The sequence below is a fragment of the Triticum aestivum genome, chromosome 7D (assembly GCF_018294505.1).
Source record: "Triticum aestivum cultivar Chinese Spring chromosome 7D, IWGSC CS RefSeq v2.1, whole genome shotgun sequence".
Classification (NCBI taxonomy): domain Eukaryota; kingdom Viridiplantae; phylum Streptophyta; class Magnoliopsida; order Poales; family Poaceae; genus Triticum; species Triticum aestivum.
In genome coordinates, this window is record NC_057814.1 from 35,178,795 (window position 1) to 35,199,753 (window position 20,959).

Genomic DNA, 20,959 nt, shown 5'->3' on the forward strand with positions numbered 1-20,959 from the left:
TGCAATATTTCTTCTACAAGCAAATTGATTATGAAGCTGGTCTAATGACCCGGATTTTCTAGAAGAAGGAAATAACAAGGACTTAAGGATGATCAGTTGCCGGCTTACAAGAATTCTTAACCCGGAGCATAATCTGTCAAAATTGTTCTTGTGTTTATTTTACAGGATCAGTTTAACATGGATAAATGCAAATTAAACTGGGGGCTAATGTCGGGGATATACCCCGCGGCGTAAACTGGCCGGAAGTATAACCCGGCCGGACTTGGCGGTTTACTTGAGACCCGGCTGATACTTGGCGATTCACCGGCGACCCGCCCTGACCTGGCGGTTTACAAGCAACCCGCCTGGTCATTATGATTCACTGGTGACCCGGCGGGCAGGTCAGACGGATGACAAGGCCCAAGGCCTAGAAGGCCGGTTTATGGTAATGGTGGGCCGGTTTAAGAGGAAAGGCATGAGGAATATTTACCTTATAAGGAGTTAAGACCAGGACTTGTATCCGGTTTGTATTAGAAGGTAGACTAGTCCTAATCCTAATAGGACTCCACATGTAACCCGCCCCTTCAACTTATATAAGGAGGGGCAGGGCTCCCCGAAGAGGGACAAGCAAGAAGAAACAATCTCTAGGGCTAGACACAAAGAGCCGGTTTACCGGCGACTCCCTGATGATGATAATGAGACCTAGCCACAAACAGCATGTAGGGTTATTACCGGATGATGTTTCCCAGCGCCCGAAGCTGTCTAAATCCTTGTCTTGTGTTGCGTCTCTTGATTCCGCTTAACCCCTCTCAAGCTACTACATAGATGCGTTGGCCTCACGACTAAGTCCTCACACTAGGACATCTGCCGTGCAAAACCACGACAGGTTTCGTAAAGTATCGCGAAGCAAAGAGAATAGCACATGATAACCAAAGGTTCACTCGAATGTAATTCGTGTACTCATAGGGATCGATATGGACGTTCCACGGTTCCGCTATCGGTCATTGAACGAAAGGCTTTTTTTAGTCATGTCTATGTTTTACCGAACCTATAGGGTCACAAGCTTAAGGTAATCATGATGTACTGAGTGTTAGTTGGACAAGATTAATGAGAAATATTTATTAAATAGTTTCATTAATATTCGAAATAGTTTCAAGAGGAAACCGGAAGCGTCTTGGGGTCACCGAAAGGGTTTCAGGATTTATCGAGCAATACCAGGTATTACCAATAAAAAATATATATGTGAAAAATATTTTCAGAGATGTTAAATTCAAAATAAATGGCTCCAATGATAGTTAGGAGGCTTTTATATTTAATTAAATATCAACGGGCCTTAAAAGGCCAAGTGGTGGAAAGGATATTGGGCCACTTGGGCCCAATAGGGGAGGCCGAATTGGTGGGGGGGGGGACCCCTCATTAACCAGCGCAAGGGGGGTGGTCCCTTCCCCCTTGTGGTGCTCCCACCCCCTCATTAACCTACATATACTAGAGGATTTTGGCCTTTGGACATACATGTTTTAGAGCCTCTTCTAATTCTCTAGTTCTAGTTGATCCAATTAGAGCTAGATCTAATCCTCTACAGTCCTCATAATTCGAAGCGAGTGTGATTCTAATCTCCTTCGTATAATTCCTCAATGGTGATTAGTTCTAGAAGGCGAAGCGCTGCCGGATCGTGAAGACTGTACCGTTGTAAACTGTGGAGAGGCCGTATTTTCGGTCTTCCGTTCAAGAGACAATTCTTGGACGGTTCGAGGGATCATTCATCTACAGTTCTAGGGACTTCAAGTATGATCTACACCGACTCTTCCTCTGCTGCAATTTGAAGTTGGTAGCGATCCGATCAAAACCACGTGTTCATAGTGTTCCTGGTCGATCGCAGGGTGAAATATTTCTGTTTTTACTATGTTTCCCAATAGTGGCATCACGAACGGTTCTATGAGTAGATGCGGGTTTTGATCTAGATCACATGTGGATGTGAGGGTTTGATGTTTTTGCTATGCTTCCCTCAAGTGTTGCTTCAATTCAGTTCATTGACGGCATGATGTTGCTTTTCAGAAAGTTTTGATAATCGACCGGCTCTGGCTGTCGACGATCTGCTAACAGTTCTTTGGGCTTCATCATAGTCAACAATAGAGAACTGTTGCAAACACGAGAGGACAATGAACATGTTTGGTCTTCTAGGGGGTCACACGTAGTTTTAGGTAAGTCTCTTTCCTCACACACACCTCGAAAGTCAATCTAGCAATAAGAATTATGGCCTTAATGATGGACGTAGGTAGCTAGAGTTATCTAAAAACCCTAGAAGTCATGTAATTTAAATTTGCCAAACAGATTAGAGGACGTCTAGCTTGGTTTTGCAGGATGCATGTGATGTGGTATAGCTTTGGTCATGAAAATGAGCTTATGTATGAGATAACTATTTGATGTATCGTAAAGTGGCTTGCGCGTCACAGTAAGGCATGATGGCTGGAGCCAAGGGATTGCCACATTAGTGACTCGCGTCTCAAAACTCGTTATTTTATTTTATCGAAGGGAGTGACGGACGTGCTACGGAGGACCCCGGAGCAAGGTCGCTTCACCAGGCATAGGAAAACATGGTGGTAGCTGCTGCATAATCTTGGATTACTTTCATGAAGACCTTGGAGGATCATGAAGACATCCCCGACGCCAAGGGCTATACCACATCATGCTATTATTAATTGCCTAAGATGTTAATTAATCCATTTGTTATTTGCACCCTTTGACTGCGCAGTAGTCAATTATTAGGGTGATTTCTCATAGAAAATATCAAGTCATTAGTTCTCTTACTAGTGTAGCAACCGTCTACAACACATAGCTTCTCGATGTGCGTCATGTCCACATGAGTACAAATGATTGGTGAGGTGTAAGGCGGGTGAGGTCAAACATCATGGCGGCAACACTGGATTATCTAGAAGTCCTAGAAAAATCGTTCTGAGCTCGCAGCACAAAGCATCGAAAGATGAACAAGAGTAATATGGAGAAATGATCGGGAAGTTTGCCTTCCAGTTGAAGTTCACGCCATCCTTGATGTCCCCATGATTGGCTGTGAATCAGATCAGGATCTTGAATCACTCACTTTCAATGATGAGAGATATAGCGCACTTTATATTAAAAAAATTAAACACTAGTGCAACTTAATTATTAACAATGTCGAAATGAATCTTGTGTTTATTGTTGTAGATCAATGGCTCTCAATGTTTTCAACTTAGCTCCTCTATCTAAGAAAGAAAAGTTAGCTGTAAATGGTGGAAACTATGTGGATGGGATTCGTAGTCTGAGATGTGTTCTTAGAAATGCTAAGAAAGTATATATGCTGGATCTACATCTTGATGATCCTCCTGTGCCAGGAGTGGCTCAGGATGTCATCAACGTGTTTATATCTCGCAAGAATGATTTCAGTGTTATCATGAGTATTATGTTGTCTCGCATGGATTCAGTGTTATAGAAACGTTTTGAACAACTCAGTACCGTTGAAATTTTCGAGGCAATGAAAGTTCGGTATAATAAACAAACAAGTGAAGTTCATGAGATGACTGAAGCAATGGAAGAATGAAAAATAACTGAAGAGTCTCTAGTAGATGAGCACTATGTGAGGCTTGCAGAATATTAACATATTACTACTACAATGGGAGTTAATTTTCCCATGACACCTGGTAATAATTTGATCCTTACTTCGCTTTATGAAGCGATACTAAAAAAAGAGTTTGGGATGTAGAATCAGAAAAAGTTCTTGGTAAACAAAACAGAAAGTTTCAAGAAGAAAGCAACACCAAAAGGAACAAGGGTGGAGCTACTTGTGAGACTATGTTTCTACTGCGGTAACAAGGAACTCTCGAATATTCATTGCTTGCAATATCGGACGGATAAGAAGAATGCTTCTTCTGGAAAAGGTAAAAGTTATACAAGTTAATGTGATTGATATCCTACTTGCTGATAATTCCTGTAAGTCATGGGTATTTGATATCGGATCGGTTGCTCACATTTGCAACACGATGCAGAGACTGCAGAAAGTTCGCAAGCTAGAAAGGAATGAAGTCGTGATGCGTGTCAGGAATAGTGATGGGATCGCTGCTCAAGCCGTTGGTGTCATGTCTTTAAGTTTACCTTGAGGATTTATATTAGAACAAAATAATTGTTATTTTGTTCAAAAGTTGTGTAAGAACATTATCTCTGAACCATGTTTAATAAACGGCGGTTATTTTTATAAGTTTGAGAACCATGGTTGTTCCATATATCATAAGCATATGTTTTATGGATTTGTGCCTAAGATTGGTGGCTTATTCCTTTTAGATCTTGATTGTGAAAAAGTTATTTATAACATTAATGCTAAATGTCTTAATAAGACAAATAATACCGATTACGTGTGGCACTGTCGTCTTTGTCACATCAGAAATAAACATATGCAAAAGCTTCATAAAGATGGAGTATTAACGTCTTTAGATTTTTGAATCATTTGACACATGTGAAGCTTGTTTCGTGGATAAAATGACTAAAACGCCCTTCACAGGTCATCCTGGATGGGGGCGTGAATTACCGGAAATAATACAGAGTGATGTATGCGGTCCGATGTGCCCACATGCGCGTAGTGGATACTTATACTTCGTAACCTTCACTGGTGATCTAAGTAGATATGGTTATATTTACTTGATGAAATATAAGTTCGAATCGTTTGAAAAGTTTAAATAATTTCAAAACAATGTTGAGAATCATCGTGTCAAAAAACTAGAACATCTGCGATCAAATCGTTGTAGAGAATATGTAAGTTATGAGTTTAGCAAACATCTGAGTGATTATGAAATTCTTTTACAACTTACTCTTGCTAGAACTCCACATTGGAATGGAGTATCTGAAAGGTGTAACAGAACCTTGTTAGACAAGGTAAGGTCAATGATGTCCCTTACCGATCTGCTTTTATCATTTGGTGACACACACCTGAGACATCAGCATATACACTAAACAGAGCACCTTCACAGTCTATTGACACTACAAGAAATATGTCAACTTGTGACCCTCACTATTGGCCGCTGAAAGGTCACTGTTTTTCATTTTGTGACCTTTTTTTGACCAAAAACAGAAGGTCAAAAGCTGGCAGTCGTAAACTGAAATTAACGACCTTCTGTAAAAGGTCGTTGGTTCTTCGACCAAAATTTTGGTCACTAGTAGCCTCCCAAGACCACGTAGGCATCCAGCGTGGCAAGCTGATGTGGCACAAGAATCAGCCCGGTCCAATTCGGTGTTTATATGGGCCAAGCCCATTAATTCAGCCCATTTATATTTTTTTCTATGCATTTTTGTCAGCTTCATGGATCAAGCCCAACGTTGCAGCCTTTTTATTTTTGGGCCATGGCCTTTTTGTCTCAACAATTTCATTTTTTCTTTTTTTATAGAGTGGGTTCACTAGTCAGGTGGGTCCCCATTGTCAGGTTCTAGTACTAGGTCCTAGCCGTCGGGGCAATATTCTTCAATTTAAATACCTAGTATTTAAATTGGCACACAGAACACATGAAATACTTCAAATGTTATCAACCATCAAAGTGCTACATCATATAACACACATACAAATGTGATCAGCATCAAGTTTACAATCAGATAACAAGCTCCACAAGTGTACAATCACATGAGCCAGATTCTGCTACATCATATAACACACATACAAATAGGAGCGGCATAAAGGACTCCATTACTCTCAGAACTAGCTCCAATGAGCTAGAACTATTCTTCCTCCGACTTCTTTGTACTGATGCTCACGAAGAAACATGAAAGCCCAGCATCTGCCCGTTACAAAATAAAATATTTATGAACAAAATAGAAGTAGATCTAACAACATATTTAACAATAAATAACAGAATGATGAAGTTCATGAGACATTTTAGAATCAACTTGACAGTTGATAGTAATGTTTGCATTGGACACATCCAAAACTAAAATTACTAAGATATATCATCAACAGCCATATAGCTTTGTTTAATATTACTAAGATATATAGCCATTAGTTTGTTTTAACATGGAACCCAAGAGTATGTGACTCTAGCACCCTGAGAAAGATGTTAATATGCAATCATACTAGCTGATAGACAAACATTCCAGGAAGAATTGATGCTTGTTTAACAGGTACAATCGATACTGCTATCTCTAACAGACAAATTTAATGTTTTTAATACATTTTTTCTATTAGCAAATCTGAATATGCTACTTCCTGATTCATGGCTGCATAGTCCAGCTAGCTACACCAGTTTGCTCTCATGCAAAAATTAGAAAAAATGTATCATTGGTAATTATGCAACTCTGCTTGGAGTCATTTCTCCAAACAGTTACTGATGTATCCTAATTAATAGTACTTTATAGTAGATAAACATTTGTTGATGCTAAAAAAGACAAAGGCTTGTACCATGACATGTCCAGCAAGCCTAATTAATAGTGTCAAACTGTAGCAGGACATAAAAGAACAGTACAGTAGTAACTTAAGCATGCTCCCCTGTAGACACACACACACACACACACACACGATCAATTCAAACCCAAAAAAATAAAATCACGCTCTTCATCTGGGCCGCTACAGATCCATGTATTAACGCTTAGCATCAAGCATTAGGCCATGAAGCATCTGTCCGATTTGTTCAACAAGACGAGTACATACCTGACTCCAGGTCGATGCGGTGGATGGGGCTGTCTTGAACATCTGGTCCAGGGACGAGCCTGCTAATCCAAATCGAACAAACAAATTAATTAGGAGGGGATCGGAGAGACAAGGAAGAAATGAAGTAAACATACATACATGTCTATATATAAGCAGCAGAAGCAAGTAATATAAATACATCCTCTTTCTGCCTCTACAACACTAACTAGAGCAACATCAATCATTGTACACAAGGAGCAGCAGCAACAAGCCAATAAAGAAAGCTCAAGATTTGTGTCTTTTGCAAGTTTTAGCACACTAGTACATGCGTTAAAATGGAAGCGCCGCTGGTGGGTTGCAACAGCCAACAAACTATAGGGTTACCGTAAAGTTAGCATTACAGAAAGCGAAAAGGAAAGTGGAAAAGACATGGCAGCCTATAGTTATGCGGAGAACATCGACAAGTAGCCAACAGGATGAGCATTGTGCAGTTTAATAACACAGTGTATTAATCTGAATACACGTGAACAAAACTAGCAGTGTTATTAATACACTGCTAAATGAGCATTCATGATGCTTATTATACACGTGAACAAAACTAGGCCAAAACATAGTAAAAAAAACTGCTAAATGGACACTAGCAGCAAAATAAGCATTGTGCAGCAAAAAAGCAAGCAGGAGCTAATGCCCTAGGAACTACTAGTAGCACAATGAAACGAGGTGAGTATGGTAGATCTAGGCGGCTGGATACATATGAACTAGTATAGGCAGGCAGCAGCATCTCTTCTCTGAATCTCATGTCCCCGCCCCCACGGTGACCGATTTACTAGCTGTTGTTTGCAAGCAGCGAATCACCGGATGGTCTTGTCACCGTTCGTCTGTCCATCAGGCTACAGCAAGGAACAATGAGGTGTTTAGTTGGATGCAGATCATAATTTCAGAACACATCAAAACTGACCGTGGAAAGCATGATAATGGCCTAAGTAGATCTGAGATTTCACACAAAAGTGGCAACTAAACTAGTGCAGAAGTGTATTCATTTCTCCTCAAAATTACGATCCTAGGACTCCAATTGCATATCAGATCTAAAATACAAAATGAAATGACTAAACATCACAGGTCGGAGGCTTAAATTAGGGACTACGAACAGTTCATGTTCCTGACCAATTCAGAAGGGTCGCGCGGATCGAACACTAATTGCCACATCCTCGCGTGAAAACAACTAGACCTACACGGAAAGGTAATCGAGTAATCCCATCACAACTCAAATCGCGCATCAATTACAGCCTAAATATTCCAAACCAGAGAAGATCCACGACGGGAAACCCTCTCCAACCAATCAACACATCTGAGAAACCGCATACGAGTCGACATGAGAAGGGGCGAGAGGCGGGAGATGGGGTATGACGAACCTGGATGCCGTGCTCGAGGCAGTAAAGTTCCCAGCACGCGTTGCCGACCTGGATGCCAGCGTGCACAGGAAAGATCCATCAACTGGGAAAATCATGGCTCCACGGGAGGCTTGAGCCTATCAGCCTCCGGACCCTGTCCTTCTCCGTGTTCTCCAGCAGCCCCTGCATGCATCATCCACAACAGCAAACCACCACATCAACCGCAGCTCAAGGAAAGGATTTTACAACAATATTAGGTTGCATAAACAACTCTAAGAGACTGACATTGTAAGTTCATTGACATTCACAAGCCATTTGCATTTTTATTCAGAACTGTGCAACACCATTGACATTACTTTCACAACAGAAACAAGAAACCATGGTGCATTGTAAAATGACTACATTGAAGTTTTGAATCACTGGATTTAGAGAAACTAGAGAACATCCCGCTGGCATGTGTACAAAAGCAAGTTACTAATCCAGTATTAATTATGTACAATGGGATATGTGCAAAGCAAGCTTTCCAGCGCCAAATTAGCAACTCCATTAAGAAAAAGCTGCTAACGAATTGATGTTATAGTTTCTGAATTCATAACGGGTGCACGGCAGCTACGACTTGCAAATAAGTAAAAGTTATGCACCAAGTAACATACAGAACTGATATTCAGCTAGCATTCATGTACAGTATGATGCAACTCACATACTGAACTAGCTACTTAATTGTTCAGTTTACTCCTTCACCATGGCAAAAAAACATGTCATAGTTTCTGAATTCATAACATACGCATGACAGTCGCGACTTGCAATAAGTAAAAGTATTTTCTTCTACAACTACGTGTAAAAACAGAGGATGATGTGTTGTAAAACAGTCCCTAATCACCATCTCCCAGAACTATCCATGTCTTGAGCTTTCAGCTAACCCTAGGCCAAGCTACAAAGGTAGATGCCGACGTAGAGCTTGCCCATGGTTGGGCGTCTCCTCTCCCTGCATCCAAGTCGAGTTGGTGATGTTGCAGCCTTGCAGGCGTGCAGCTGCTCCTGCACATCGGGGAGGGGAATGGAAGTTAAGGGGAAGAAGAAAATGAAAAGGATAGGAGATGATTGGGGGTCTGACCTTGATGGCGTCAGGGTAGCGGTGAAGCTGCATCGTTCATGTGAGGGAGACAAGATGAGGTGAGGAGGAAGACTTCCCGTCGATGGCGTCCCGGTGCTCGAGCAACGACGGCATGTTGGATCTGCAAGGAGGACAAGATGAGGTGAGGAAGAGAGGGAGGGAGATATGTGACGAGGACAAATGGAGGGACTCACCTGAGTCGCCGGAGCAACGCCGGAGCCACGCCGGCTAGGTGCCAGAACGCAAGAGGAAGATCTGGTCGGGGGAAAAGGGAGCAACGGAGGTAGTGGAGCTCAGATCTGTCCTGCATGGATCTGCTGCTGGAGGTGGCTGGGTTGGGGGAGGAAGAGAAGGGGTCGCCGGTGGTGGAGGAGGCCGGGGTTGGGGGAGGTCTGCGGCGGCGGCGGCTGGGTTGGAGGGGATCGATCCAGAGAGGGGGAAGAGGTGGGTTGGAGGGGATCGATCCAGAGAGGAGGAGCAGGAGGAGTCGTGGGGATTTTCCCTCTCGTGTGGGAGAGAGATGGATCTCGCCGCGCGCGCACGGATCTCGCGGGTCGTCGATTCCCGCCTGAGGTCGCCGGAGGTGGCGGCAGGAAGTCTGGGGTGGAGCGCTAGGGTTCGGTTCGAGAGAGAGAGAGGAGGGCACGACGGGTTGGGTAGGGTTCGCAAGAGAGAGAGAGAGAGAGAGAGAGAGAGAGAGAGAGAGAGGAGGGGGTTTGCTGCGGTTGGTTGGATGGATTGACGGACGGATGGATGATGTATGGTTGGACAGATGTTTGCCATGTCATGACTGATTGCACCAATCAGAATGAAGCTTATGTAGTATTTTTTTAACCTCCTATTCCGGATAAACATTTAACATGGCACCCTTTTATACTTTGTTAAAATGAGTCAATATTGTGCACATGTGTGTATCTTGGGATGACAAACAATGTTGGTTTGGGGGGCTTTCATGTTCCTTGCACAAATAATAATTTTCCATTTTTTGAGTGCCCAAAGTGAGCTTTGTTTATGAAGGACCTACCATATATTTGTTGCAAAATTGGACCAAATCAATTTTCTAAATTATTAGGTCATATTTCATGTATAATTGACCAAATGGTTGGGTGTCAAAAGCCTTGATCCACCTCTGGTGAAAAAGACAAATTCCCGCCGATTCAGCAGGAAGCGGGTCAAATTTGAACTATAGCTGCCTCATAGTTTGCTCTTTATTTTTTCCAAAAATCATTTCTAGGTACATAAGTATCTATTTAATTAGAGAAATACCAAAAAAATCCAAGATTCAACCACTAGCTAGGAACGGTCAAGCCCACCGTTTTGACCACATTTCGAAATAGGCATAAAAAATTCAAAAAAATCAAATAATTAGGAAACCTTCGCATTATGTCATTATATGTGGCCAAGTTCCCAGGAAAAATAATAAACTTGTAATACGGCAATTATTTTAAAAAAGTGTTCTCAGAAACGAGCTATCGCGTGTGGAGATCAATGGTTTTCAAGCCAAATGATCAATCTTATGGCCACATTCATGGCATAGTTTGTTCAAATGATCTCATATTGTGCACAAGGGTGCATATTGGAATGGCAAACAATGTTGCCTAAGAAAGTTTTCATTTTCTTTGGACAAAAAAACCATTTTCCATTTTTTGAGTGCCCAAAAGGAGGTTTTTTTGTGAAGGACCTCCCAAATAATTGTTGCAAAATTGGACCAAATTATTTTTCTAAAATACTAGGCCATATTTAATGCACAATTGACCAAATGGTTGGGTGTAAAAAGTTTTGATCCACCTCTCGTGCAAAAGACCAATTTCCGCCGATTTAGTTGGAAGCGGGTCAAATTTGAACTGCAGCTGCCTTGTAGTTTGCTATTTATTTTTTCTCAAAATCATTTCTAGGTACATAAGTATCTATTTAATCAGAGAAACGTCAAAAAAATTCCAAGATTCAACCACTAGCTAGGAACGGTCATTCCCGCTGTTTTGACCGCATTTTGAAACGGGCATAAAAAATTCAAAAAAAATCAAAAAATTGGGAAACCTTCGCATTGTGTCATTATATGTGTGCAAGTTCTGAGGAAAAATAACAAACTTGTAATACGGAAATTATTTTGAAAAAGTGTTCTCAGAAACAAGCTATCGCGTGTGGAGATCAATGGCTTTCAATTCAAATGATCAATCTTATGGCCACATTCATGGCATAGTTTGTTCAAATGATCTCATATTGTGCAGAAGGGTGCATATTGGAATGGCAAACAATGTTGCTTAAGGAAGTTTTCATTTTCTTTGGACGAAAAAACCATTTTCCATTTTTCGAGTGCCCAAAGAAGGTTTTTTTGTGAAGGACCTCCCAAATAATTGTTGCAAAATTGGACCAAATCAAATTTATAAAATACTAGGACATATTTAATGCATAATTGACAAAATTTTGGGTGTAAAAAGTTTTGATCCGCCTCTCGTGAAAAAGACAAATTTCCGTCGATTCAGTTGGAAGTGGGTCAAATTTGAACTGCAGCTACCTCATAGTTTGCTATTTATTTTTCCAAAAATCATTTCTAGTTACATAAGTACCTATTTAATCATAAATACATGGTTTGGTGGCGATACGTCGAGGTTTGGGCGGTGGTCGAGGGCCCCAACTCTAGAGCGCGTAAACTCGCATGCCCGCCGCGTGGTCACCACGTGACCGTGGCGCTGCCATGTGTTCTGGGCGGCCTAGGCATGTCTAGTTGGTTGGGCACTCCCCAGGTAGGTGGTAGGAAGAAAATTACAACATAAGATTCTCACGAGGAGACCGATCGATGCTGAAACATGAATTAGCAGCCAAGTGTTTGATTAGCGGTACGGGAAATGTACATCGCTAATGGGCGTGAGTTTTGGCTGAGGATGATCAGTTACTAAGAAGACCGTCTTCACAAATTTTCAGCTCAAAAGGAGGAGCCTAGGTGGTACTTGCTTTGCAAAGTACCACACTGGACATAAATACGAATGTTGAAACTGGGCTCAAAATAATGAATGGATTGAGCTGGCATTTGGTGGAGGATGGTTATTTGGGCATAGTAAAGTATTGTAGAAAATGGATACTATTTGGACATGCCAAAGTGGTACTTTCTTCACAAAGTGTTGTTCCGAACAGAATAGGAAAATGAATATTGTTGAATTATTTTTGAACTAGGCAAGGAAGATTTTTTACATATTTGACGAAGATATGACCCAAAGAATTTATGAGATTTTTTTGGGAATTTTAGGAATGACAGAAATATAGGTTGCTTCAAAACCTGGGGCAAAAAATGCCACATGGACATGACACATAGGCAAAACTGATGAGGTGGCGCCTAGTCATAGCAACCCACCACAATTTACAAGGTTATGACCATCTATATTGGTCGTGATCAGCTAGAAATAAGGCAGCGGACCAGTGCTATCTGCTTTATGACCATTTCGTGTAAGGAAATTACGACCTTTCTCACCAAAATAGTCGTTATAGTTTAGGGTTTGGAGCCCCGAACAGCTTTTGACCAATTGGTCTGAAATGGTCATAGATCTAAGACCAACTCTTCCAGGGTCACTGACAGAAGGTCACTAGTTGACATATTTCTTGTAGTGTGAGTCGACACCGTATGAGGAGGAGCGGCTCTTGGCGCCGCCCCGACATGTGGAGGAGCGGCACTCTCCGCCGTTCCGCCGCGTCAATGAGGAGGGCGCTCGCCGCCTACTCTGTCCAAGCCGATCGCCACAAAGGAGCGCGGCGCCTTCGCCACCACCTCGGTTGCAGCGGTAGCAGCTGATCCTCCCAAAGGGTCCTAACAGCGATGGAGTATGCCGACAGGGAGCGACGATGGGGGGACAGGCGCAACGTGGGGCGCTTGTCTGAGTTGATGGACTCCAGCGCCCCGCAGCCACACATTGCAGCGGACTCGGAGCTGGCTTATGCCTGGGCCCTAGACCGCTCCAAGATGACGGCGGAGACGAGCAAGTGCCATCTGCGCTGCCTCGACGGGGAGATGGCCAAGTACGGTGAGGAGTGGTCTCTCAGCGAGGCGCCGCCTCCTCCAAGGCCCGCCGCCCTCTCCACCCGCCCACATCATCGGTGGCCGCGGCCGCACTGTGCAAGGCGCATGAGGAAGCAGAGAGGATCATTCGCTAGAATGCACGGACTCTTTTTCTAGTAATTCACAATACAGTTTGCCCTTGTAAGAGGGATGAACAGCGACACGGGACCGAGCCCTGTCGGCTCGCCTGCGCCATCCGACCGGATAGCAGGTGCACCCGCTGGCTGGATGGCACAGCGCGTGCACGCTTCTCTCCTCAATCTCTACTGTTTCCCGTACGTGCACGCACCCATGCTGTCCCGAGAGACAAGTCGTCGTCGTCGCCGCTGACGTCGAGTGGAGACCTAATCTGCATGTCACAACCGCAAGCAGTCCACGGTACGCCGTTGTCGCGCCCGCGGCTCCATCGTGCGCTGCCCCGTGGGGACCGACCGAACCGATCCCCACGGACGCCGTCGGCAGCCGCACGAAGCCGTCGGGCGGCCACGGCTGCGACTTGCGAGCACGCACGACGCACCACGGCGCCAGCCGAGCGCCCGATCCGTGCAGCCTTCCGCGGCAAGTTCGTCGTCGCTCTTTTCCGGACGTGCTTTTGACGGCCAAATCAAGTAGGCAGGTCAACTCGCGACTCCAGCCCTGTGCCTCTTCGAATGGCCGGCCCAGCCGGTGGTCTCTCCTCGGCTTCATTTGCCGACCTGCTCCGTCGCACGCACGCATGTACGGGGGTCTTGGCAATTGCCACGGGCCGGGACCGGGGGTACGTACGTGCTGTACGATTTCAGGTTACCAGCCTTTAAAAAGATGACTTGGTTCACCTAAAACAGCACGTGCTGATGTAGTACCACATCGAGCAACTGCTCTTCATCCCCACATTGTGTATTCTTCACCTTTCTGAAGATGAAATGTGCAAAGAAAAGAAAAGAAATAGCGATATCTTCAAAATAACTAGTAGCTAGTGTGACCAATTCGATGTCCCCTATTTCGTACAGGTTGTGCTTATTAGTAGATGTTAATTACTCCGTGCATGTACTCTATATACACATTTTCAAACGACAGCCGGCGTTGCAATTGGTTGGAAACAGCTGCTCCATGGTGGCACGTACCCCCAGGCGCTCTCACGTTCGTACAGTACGTTTTTAGTTCGTGCAAGCCTAAGAGCAACTCTAGCAGACCCCGCATCTCGCCCCGATCCATAAATTAACCGTCAAAATGCGGGTCAGGGCGCAAAAACAAGTCCGATCAGACCCCGCATCCCGCCCCGACCCGCAAAATTTTTTAGGGGGCATGGCAAAATCCCGACCCCAACCCGGAAAAACGCGGGTTTCCCCCTCGCGGCTGCGGTGCCCTGCATATAAGCGGAAGCGGTTGGTGGGGGGACATTTTATCCGGCGGTTTCTCCAACCAACCACCTATCCTCTCCCCCCCCCCCCTCGCGCCGCCGCCGGCCGCCGCCCAATAAGCGGAAGCGGTTGGTGGGCGAAAGCAGCCGGCAGGAGCACGTCGGAAGGCCGCCACGCGCACGAGGCCTCCCCTCCCTTCCCCCCTGCGTCGGCAGGCCGTCGGATTTGCAGATCTACGGCACTTCATCGCGGGCCGCCGGATTTGGCTTTTTCCGGCCGCCGGTTGCTGCCCCAAGCGATGGAGTGGTCGGGGAGCCTCTCCCGCAGCCCAGGCAAGGGCGCATCGCTGCATGCAGGTACGGGTTCGTCCGCCCGCCGCCGCCGAAGGTTTGCGGGCATGGACACGTCCGGCCGTCCACCCGGCTCGGCGCTCGCGCAACGTCTTTGTGGCTTGCCGATGCCGCTCATAGAGTGCGATGACTGCACGCGGAAAGTGCTGCGGCTCACTTCGGGCACGCCGAAGCACCCCGGATGGGTGTTCTTCAAATGCGAAAACGACGGGGTACGTGCACTTGCGGTAGCTCATTTGATAGTTCATTCTTTAGTTCAATTGCGGTAGCTCACTTCGAGCTTGCTCGTTCTTTTGTGTAGGACGATGGATACTCATTTTTGTTTTGGGAAGGCCAATACATGATTTATTGGTAGAAAGAAACTTAATAGATGTTAGTGCACTCCTTAGTACAATCGAAGGCAATGATGCAGCTGCATGTGCAACTAGAGGGAAAGCAACGTCTCCTTCTTTCGTACCAAAGATGAAGAAACAAGAATGCAAAATCAAGAATCCACAGATCAACAACGAATGCATGGAGAAGATACTAGTCCAACTATTGGGAGCAGTTATGGAAGTTGGAAATCTTCTAAAATGCATACTTGTGGTTCTTGTTTTCTTTGGTCTGGCTATTCTAGCAAAGATTTGGTTGTCTTTTGTATCCAATGTTGTTGATAAAGCAAAGCAATGCAATATGCTACATCAAATTAAGATGCAAATTTAAATTTTGCGGGCCAGGAGAAGCTGCGCCAGGAGATGCTGCGCCAGATCAGACGCCGCAAAGCCGACCCGTAAAAAAGCTTATTCCGGAAATATCTTTTTTTACGGATCCATTTTGCGGGGTCTGCAATTGCGGCCGTCGACGCCGGCCCGCAAAGACGTTTTTCCGCGAACTGACTTGGTTCCCCTAAAACAACACGTACGGGCCGGTTGCACTAGTAGCTGATCAAGCCATTGTTCTTTACTCCTAAGTCCTAACTTACATTTAATCTAAGGCCATAAAAGCTCCACGTTACCAAGGGATGAGCTCCCGCGACAGCACCCGCGTCGGGTGAGCGCCCCCGGCGGCGGCGCCTCGATCTCCCATCTCCGGCTAGCTGTGCAGCTGCCCAGGCCAGATCCGGTGTCCCCTGCTCGCCCTCTCTCTTCTGCCAGGCTCGGCTCGGCTCGGGGTCATGCGTTGGGAAGGGATGGCACTCTCGCGTCCGCGCAAGTCTTCTGTTGCGGCCGCCGTGACTGGATCCGGGTACCCCGCGGAGACCTCTCCCATGCCAGTCTCGGCGGTGCCCCGTCTCTCGGTTCGCCCGGCAATGCTGCTCGCCCGAGCCTCCGCGGCGGCCACCACTCCATCGGCGTCTCCGGCTGCTGCACCCGTCATCCTTCCGCCGCCTGCGTCATGCGCTCAGGCTGCAGGCACTACCCCGGCCGCCGGTGTTCTCCCTCGACCGCGGCCACTGCCCCCAGCTTCCAGGTTCAGGAGGGAGGACATGGGTGTGATGGCTGCGTGCACGCCCTGTTCGGAGCCTGTGTCGACAACTGCTTCGGCCCCGACGCCTGGCTCCCCTGTCCTTGTCGGTGCCGCCTCGGATGTGTTGCTGCCGGCCCCTGTTGCCTCGGCCAATGGGGACGGCGTGGGCTGTGAAGAGGAAATGGCCATGACACTGCCACCACCGGTGGTGTTGTGGGCCTCTGCTGCTGACGACGAAGACGATGAAGATGACGAAGAGGAGTTGGCTCCCCAGACACCGCCGGCTGCCACCAAGGCCCTCCACTATAGAGGGATGTGCGTGGGGCATGACGCAGACACAAATGTGGGTTGGCAGGAGGTGCTACCGCGGCGTGGCCCACGTCGTCCGAATTTGTCGCCTTCCTCGACAATGGCTCCTCGTCCCATCCCCGCTTGGCTTCGCGGTAGATGTTACAGATGCTATGCTCATGGTCATCGCGCGGCTGTTTGCAAAGAGCCGTTGCGGTGCTCCCGTTGTTTGGAGAATGGTCATCGTGCGCGTGGATGTTGCAACGCATGGCGTCCTCTAAGCTCACTGGCATGCACTGATGTGCCGCTCTTGTCGCAGCTCGATGTCGTGCATCGTCCTGCTCTTGCTTCATGTGAGGGTCCGATGACTCAATCTAAGGCGCTTCATCGTGGGTCTTGGGTGTCTGTTGTCTCTGGTACCGTTGGCTCACCAACCTCGTCGGAGCTGATGTTGCAGTCCGATTTGGCTGATCAGACTGCGCTGCTGCAAGGTTGTCTGGCACATGTTGAGACCTTTTTAGAACGAGCGGGGGCTACTCTGAGTAGACTCTCCCTTGCGCCGGCTATGCTGCAGACCTCTCTGACGTCGCACTCTCCTTGTGCGGCCGGTGTTTGCTCCGCAGAGGATGGGGGGGGGGGGGGTGGAGTTATATGGCTCCTTCTCCCCTCGTGTTGGAGACAATTCATCCTTGATGCCTACCTCCCATCCTATGTTGTCTTCCACTGAGGGCGAGTCCATTGCCGTGCTGGTGGCTCCGGTGCTGCAGGTCATGCCCGAGCTTAGGGAGCTATGTCTGAGTTTGTCAGTGGAACATATGAAGGTGGACACACCAACGACCTCAGGCGAGGGACAAGATCCACCTTTGTCAAGTGAGCAGCTGGAGGTTCTTATGGTTGATGATGCGAAAGGGAAGGCGTCCGCGATGTCATGATGGATTGTGCTCGGTTCTCGTGTTATCGACGTGGCCTTGGTATTTTGAGTCATCATTGCCGGTTTTCTTGCTCGGGGTTCCGTTGCATTGTAGAAGCGATGAGGGTTGTGCTTGTTGAGTGTTGGGAGTACTTGGCGGCCGTCTACGTGGTCGTGGTGTTTCGTGTTGAGTGAGTTTGTATTGGTTTTTGTCTGGTTTTCCGTAAATCAACTAGGCAATTCTCTTCTTCTTAATTAATCGATGAGACAATTCTTTTGCCTCCGTTTCGAAAAAAAAAAGTCCTAACTCGTGTGTTCTTCACCTTTTTAGAGTACCCACAGAGCGATTTATTTAGTATAGCATCTGCCTGCTGTTTACTTGCATGCCGAGTCGATCTCGATCGATCTCTGCGCGCGTCAGTACTACACCACAGGAGTTATTGGTAAGCAATCTTCCAGGGGAGGCCTTTGAAGGTAGGCAGGCAGGCAGGCATCCTAATCATTCCTACCTTAGCCTCAGCTAATAATCTGCATGATGCGTGCACCAAACTAATAGCGAATTAATAATGAGATTGGTCACATGCTGTCATGTACGACCGGTGGTAATCGCAAGGTGTCAAACTAATAGCGAATTAAAAGATCTCTAAACGGCCCTACTTACTGCTAATGCACCATCCTTTTCCTTTTTGAAATATCCCAAGTAACTGATCTGTTCTATTTTGTTGCCACTACGCCATGTCCGGCCGTCGATGCACGCACTGTTGCTACAAGACCATGTAGCTAGCTACCATGGATGGATTAGTTAAAAATAACTGAAGCGAGTGGTCAACGACGATCGATCGACAGGTTGATGGAAGGATTACGGACGAATCGAATATAATCGAAACCCAATCAATCCAACTCGATCCAGCGTGTCGACTCGCAGGATTTTTGCTCATATTCTAATGGGCGTTGTGCATAGTACATGCACGATGATGAGTTTTACCGGCAACGATCATTCAATCGATACGACGGCAACTTCCTCGATCTTTTACCTAGAAAAGCGAGTGAGGAGGCCGGTTGATTCTGCTCGCCGGAAAGAGTAGCGCCCATCCTCGGATTAGACTTAGCTGGGTAGACGGCGATGCGATCGGCTGTAGTGGGCACACGCGTGCTTGCCGGCAGTTAGGTGGCCGTCCGGACGGTCTACGTGTACATGTACTGTACGTTTGTACGTATGCAAGGCTGTAGAGGAAATGGATAAGGCAATCTTAGAGCAACTCCAACGGGCCGACCCAAACGGACGGTGCATTTGTCCATTTTTTGTCCATTTGGATCGGCAGCCCGTCCGGCGCCTGCTCAGTTTTGCATTTGGGTCGGCAGTGCGTCCAACGCGTTGACCCATTTCATGTCCGTACTCAATTTTTAAAAAAAGGCCCGCGGCCACAATCATGCCAGCGGCCATAGATTATGCCAGCGCCGGCATACATTGCCGGCTTCAAAAAATATCACCGAAGTTCATGCTGGCGCACTCGCTAGCAGCCGGCACACATGTCAGCACACAAAAAGGGGGGAGGGGGGACTTGAGTTCGACCACGCCATCGCGGCCTCGTGGTCATGCCAGCACACAAGCCAGCATACAAAAAAGGAAGGCGCTCGCGGCCATGAGATCACTCGTCGGTGAGCTTGAGCATGTCGGCCTGCATCTTCTCGAACCACGACCTCTTCCTTGGCGACACGGTGTTGAGATCCACCTTCATGATCTCCACCCCGGTCATCATGCTCGCGAGAACCACTTCTTTCGCCTTGGTCTTGGCGTTGGCGGCCTCGATGTCTAGCATCTTGGGTTGCTTCTCCGCCTCCAGCTCGAGCATCTTGGCTTGCTTCTCCGCATCCATCTCAAGCCTCCTCCTTTGGATCTCCATGAAGGCGTTCATTTGCTCTTCCTTGAAACGCCGGCGCTCCTCCTCCCTTGAGTCCTTCTTGTTCATCATGCCCTCCACGCTTGCGATCAAGGCGTTGGATGCCGCATCCCGCTTGTCCTCCTTCTTCGAGTTGGTCTTCCCCTGCGCCGTGCCGGCTCGCCCTCCCAAACCTCCTCCACGGGTTGCTTCCCCCCACGCGACTTGAGGGAGGCATATTGCGCCTTGAACTTCTCCTCGTCCTTGATGACCCGAAAGCAATGGGAGAGGTTGAAGCACTTGCCATTGTATTGAACCTTGAATGCCTACAAAATGTTTCCATGCAAGCATATGGGCAAATGATATGCAAATGAACACGCTAGCATACCATGTCTTGCATGCCGATGCCGCTCACGGGGCGGGCCTTGACGCTCTCAAGAGTGGCAAAAAACTTGTTTCACTCTTGTTGGATCACCCTCCATCACTTGGAAATGGACACCCACCCGCGCGTGCTCACAGTTTGGTAAGGCGGAAACTTCTTGTGCTCATGAAACTCTTGGTGGACACGAATCCAAAAGGTTGAATGCTTTTGTTCGGCGCCCGTCTTGGGGTCTTGTCCAATGTCTCGCCAACACTCGCAAAGAAGCTTGTCCTCGGCAGCCGTGTGTGCCTTCGTGCGCTTGCTCTTGCGCTTCGGCTTAGGACCGGCGGCTTGGTTGGTGAGCTCATCCTCGAACAAAGGCTCCACTTCGATGTCACACTCGTCCTCTTCCTCTTGCCCGTAGTCGTCCGGGAACTCGTGGTCGAGCAGGAAGCCGTCCAGGTCCATGCCGACCTAATCATGCATGAAGGCCGCCTGATCGGGATCATAGCCAGTGGCTGGCGTGAATGCCCCGCGGCCGTCCTGGCTTGGTGTCTCGTCATGATCATAGCCAGCGGCCGGCGCACCGCACTCGAAGATGAGGTTCTGCATGTAGTCCTCATCGACGGCGGACGGCATTCCCTCGAACAGGTTGCAGACATCCGGGAGCACGACGGCCGGCGTCTGCCGCGCGCGTTTCCTCGCACCTCCGGATGACGAGCCACCGGCCACCGGGGCGGTGTTGAGGTCGATGGGCGCGGGCGCTAGCGTGGAAGGCGCGACCACGCTCACGTCGGGCAAGCACTCCCCGGAGAGGCGGGAGCACGACGGCCGGCGTCTGCCGCGCGCGTTTCCTTGCGCCTCCGGATGACGAGCCACCGGCCACCGGGGCGGTGTTGAGGTCGATGGGCGCGGGTGCTAGCGTGGAAGGCGCGACCACGCTCACGTCGGGCAAGCACTCCCCGGAGAGGCGGGAGGCCCGTGGGTACACGTGGAAGCCGGGCATCGGGTTGCAAGCCGACGCGCGGGGCGAGTCGGGCAACACCATCCGAGGGAACGCCGATGAGCCGGTGCTGGCCGCGGCGACGCCGGCGTTGAGGAGGCTGTGCTAGCTAGGGTTTAACCCTAGCATGTAGAGCGCCTCCCAATATGCCGCCGCGACGCGGGCGTTGGTGACCTCCTGCTACGCGGCGGCGGTGACGGCGGCAGCCGCGA

General features: G+C 47.7%; 1 long non-coding RNA gene across 2 annotated transcripts; it reads right to left on the reverse strand.

Moving 5' to 3' along the window:
- Window positions 1-6,662: 6,662 nt before the first annotated feature.
- LOC123168200 (uncharacterized) lies at window positions 6,663-8,243 on the reverse strand. Of its 2 annotated transcripts, none has more exons than XR_006484242.1 (3): window positions 8,029-8,242; window positions 7,368-7,506; window positions 6,663-6,696 (listed from the first exon to the last, which is right to left on the reverse strand). It is a non-coding gene; the product is annotated as an uncharacterized lncRNA (long non-coding RNA). The 2 variants fall into 2 exon arrangements; XR_006484243.1 differs by having other exon boundaries at window positions 6,671-6,699; window positions 8,029-8,243.
- Between the last annotated feature and the right edge of the window lie 12,716 nt (window positions 8,244-20,959).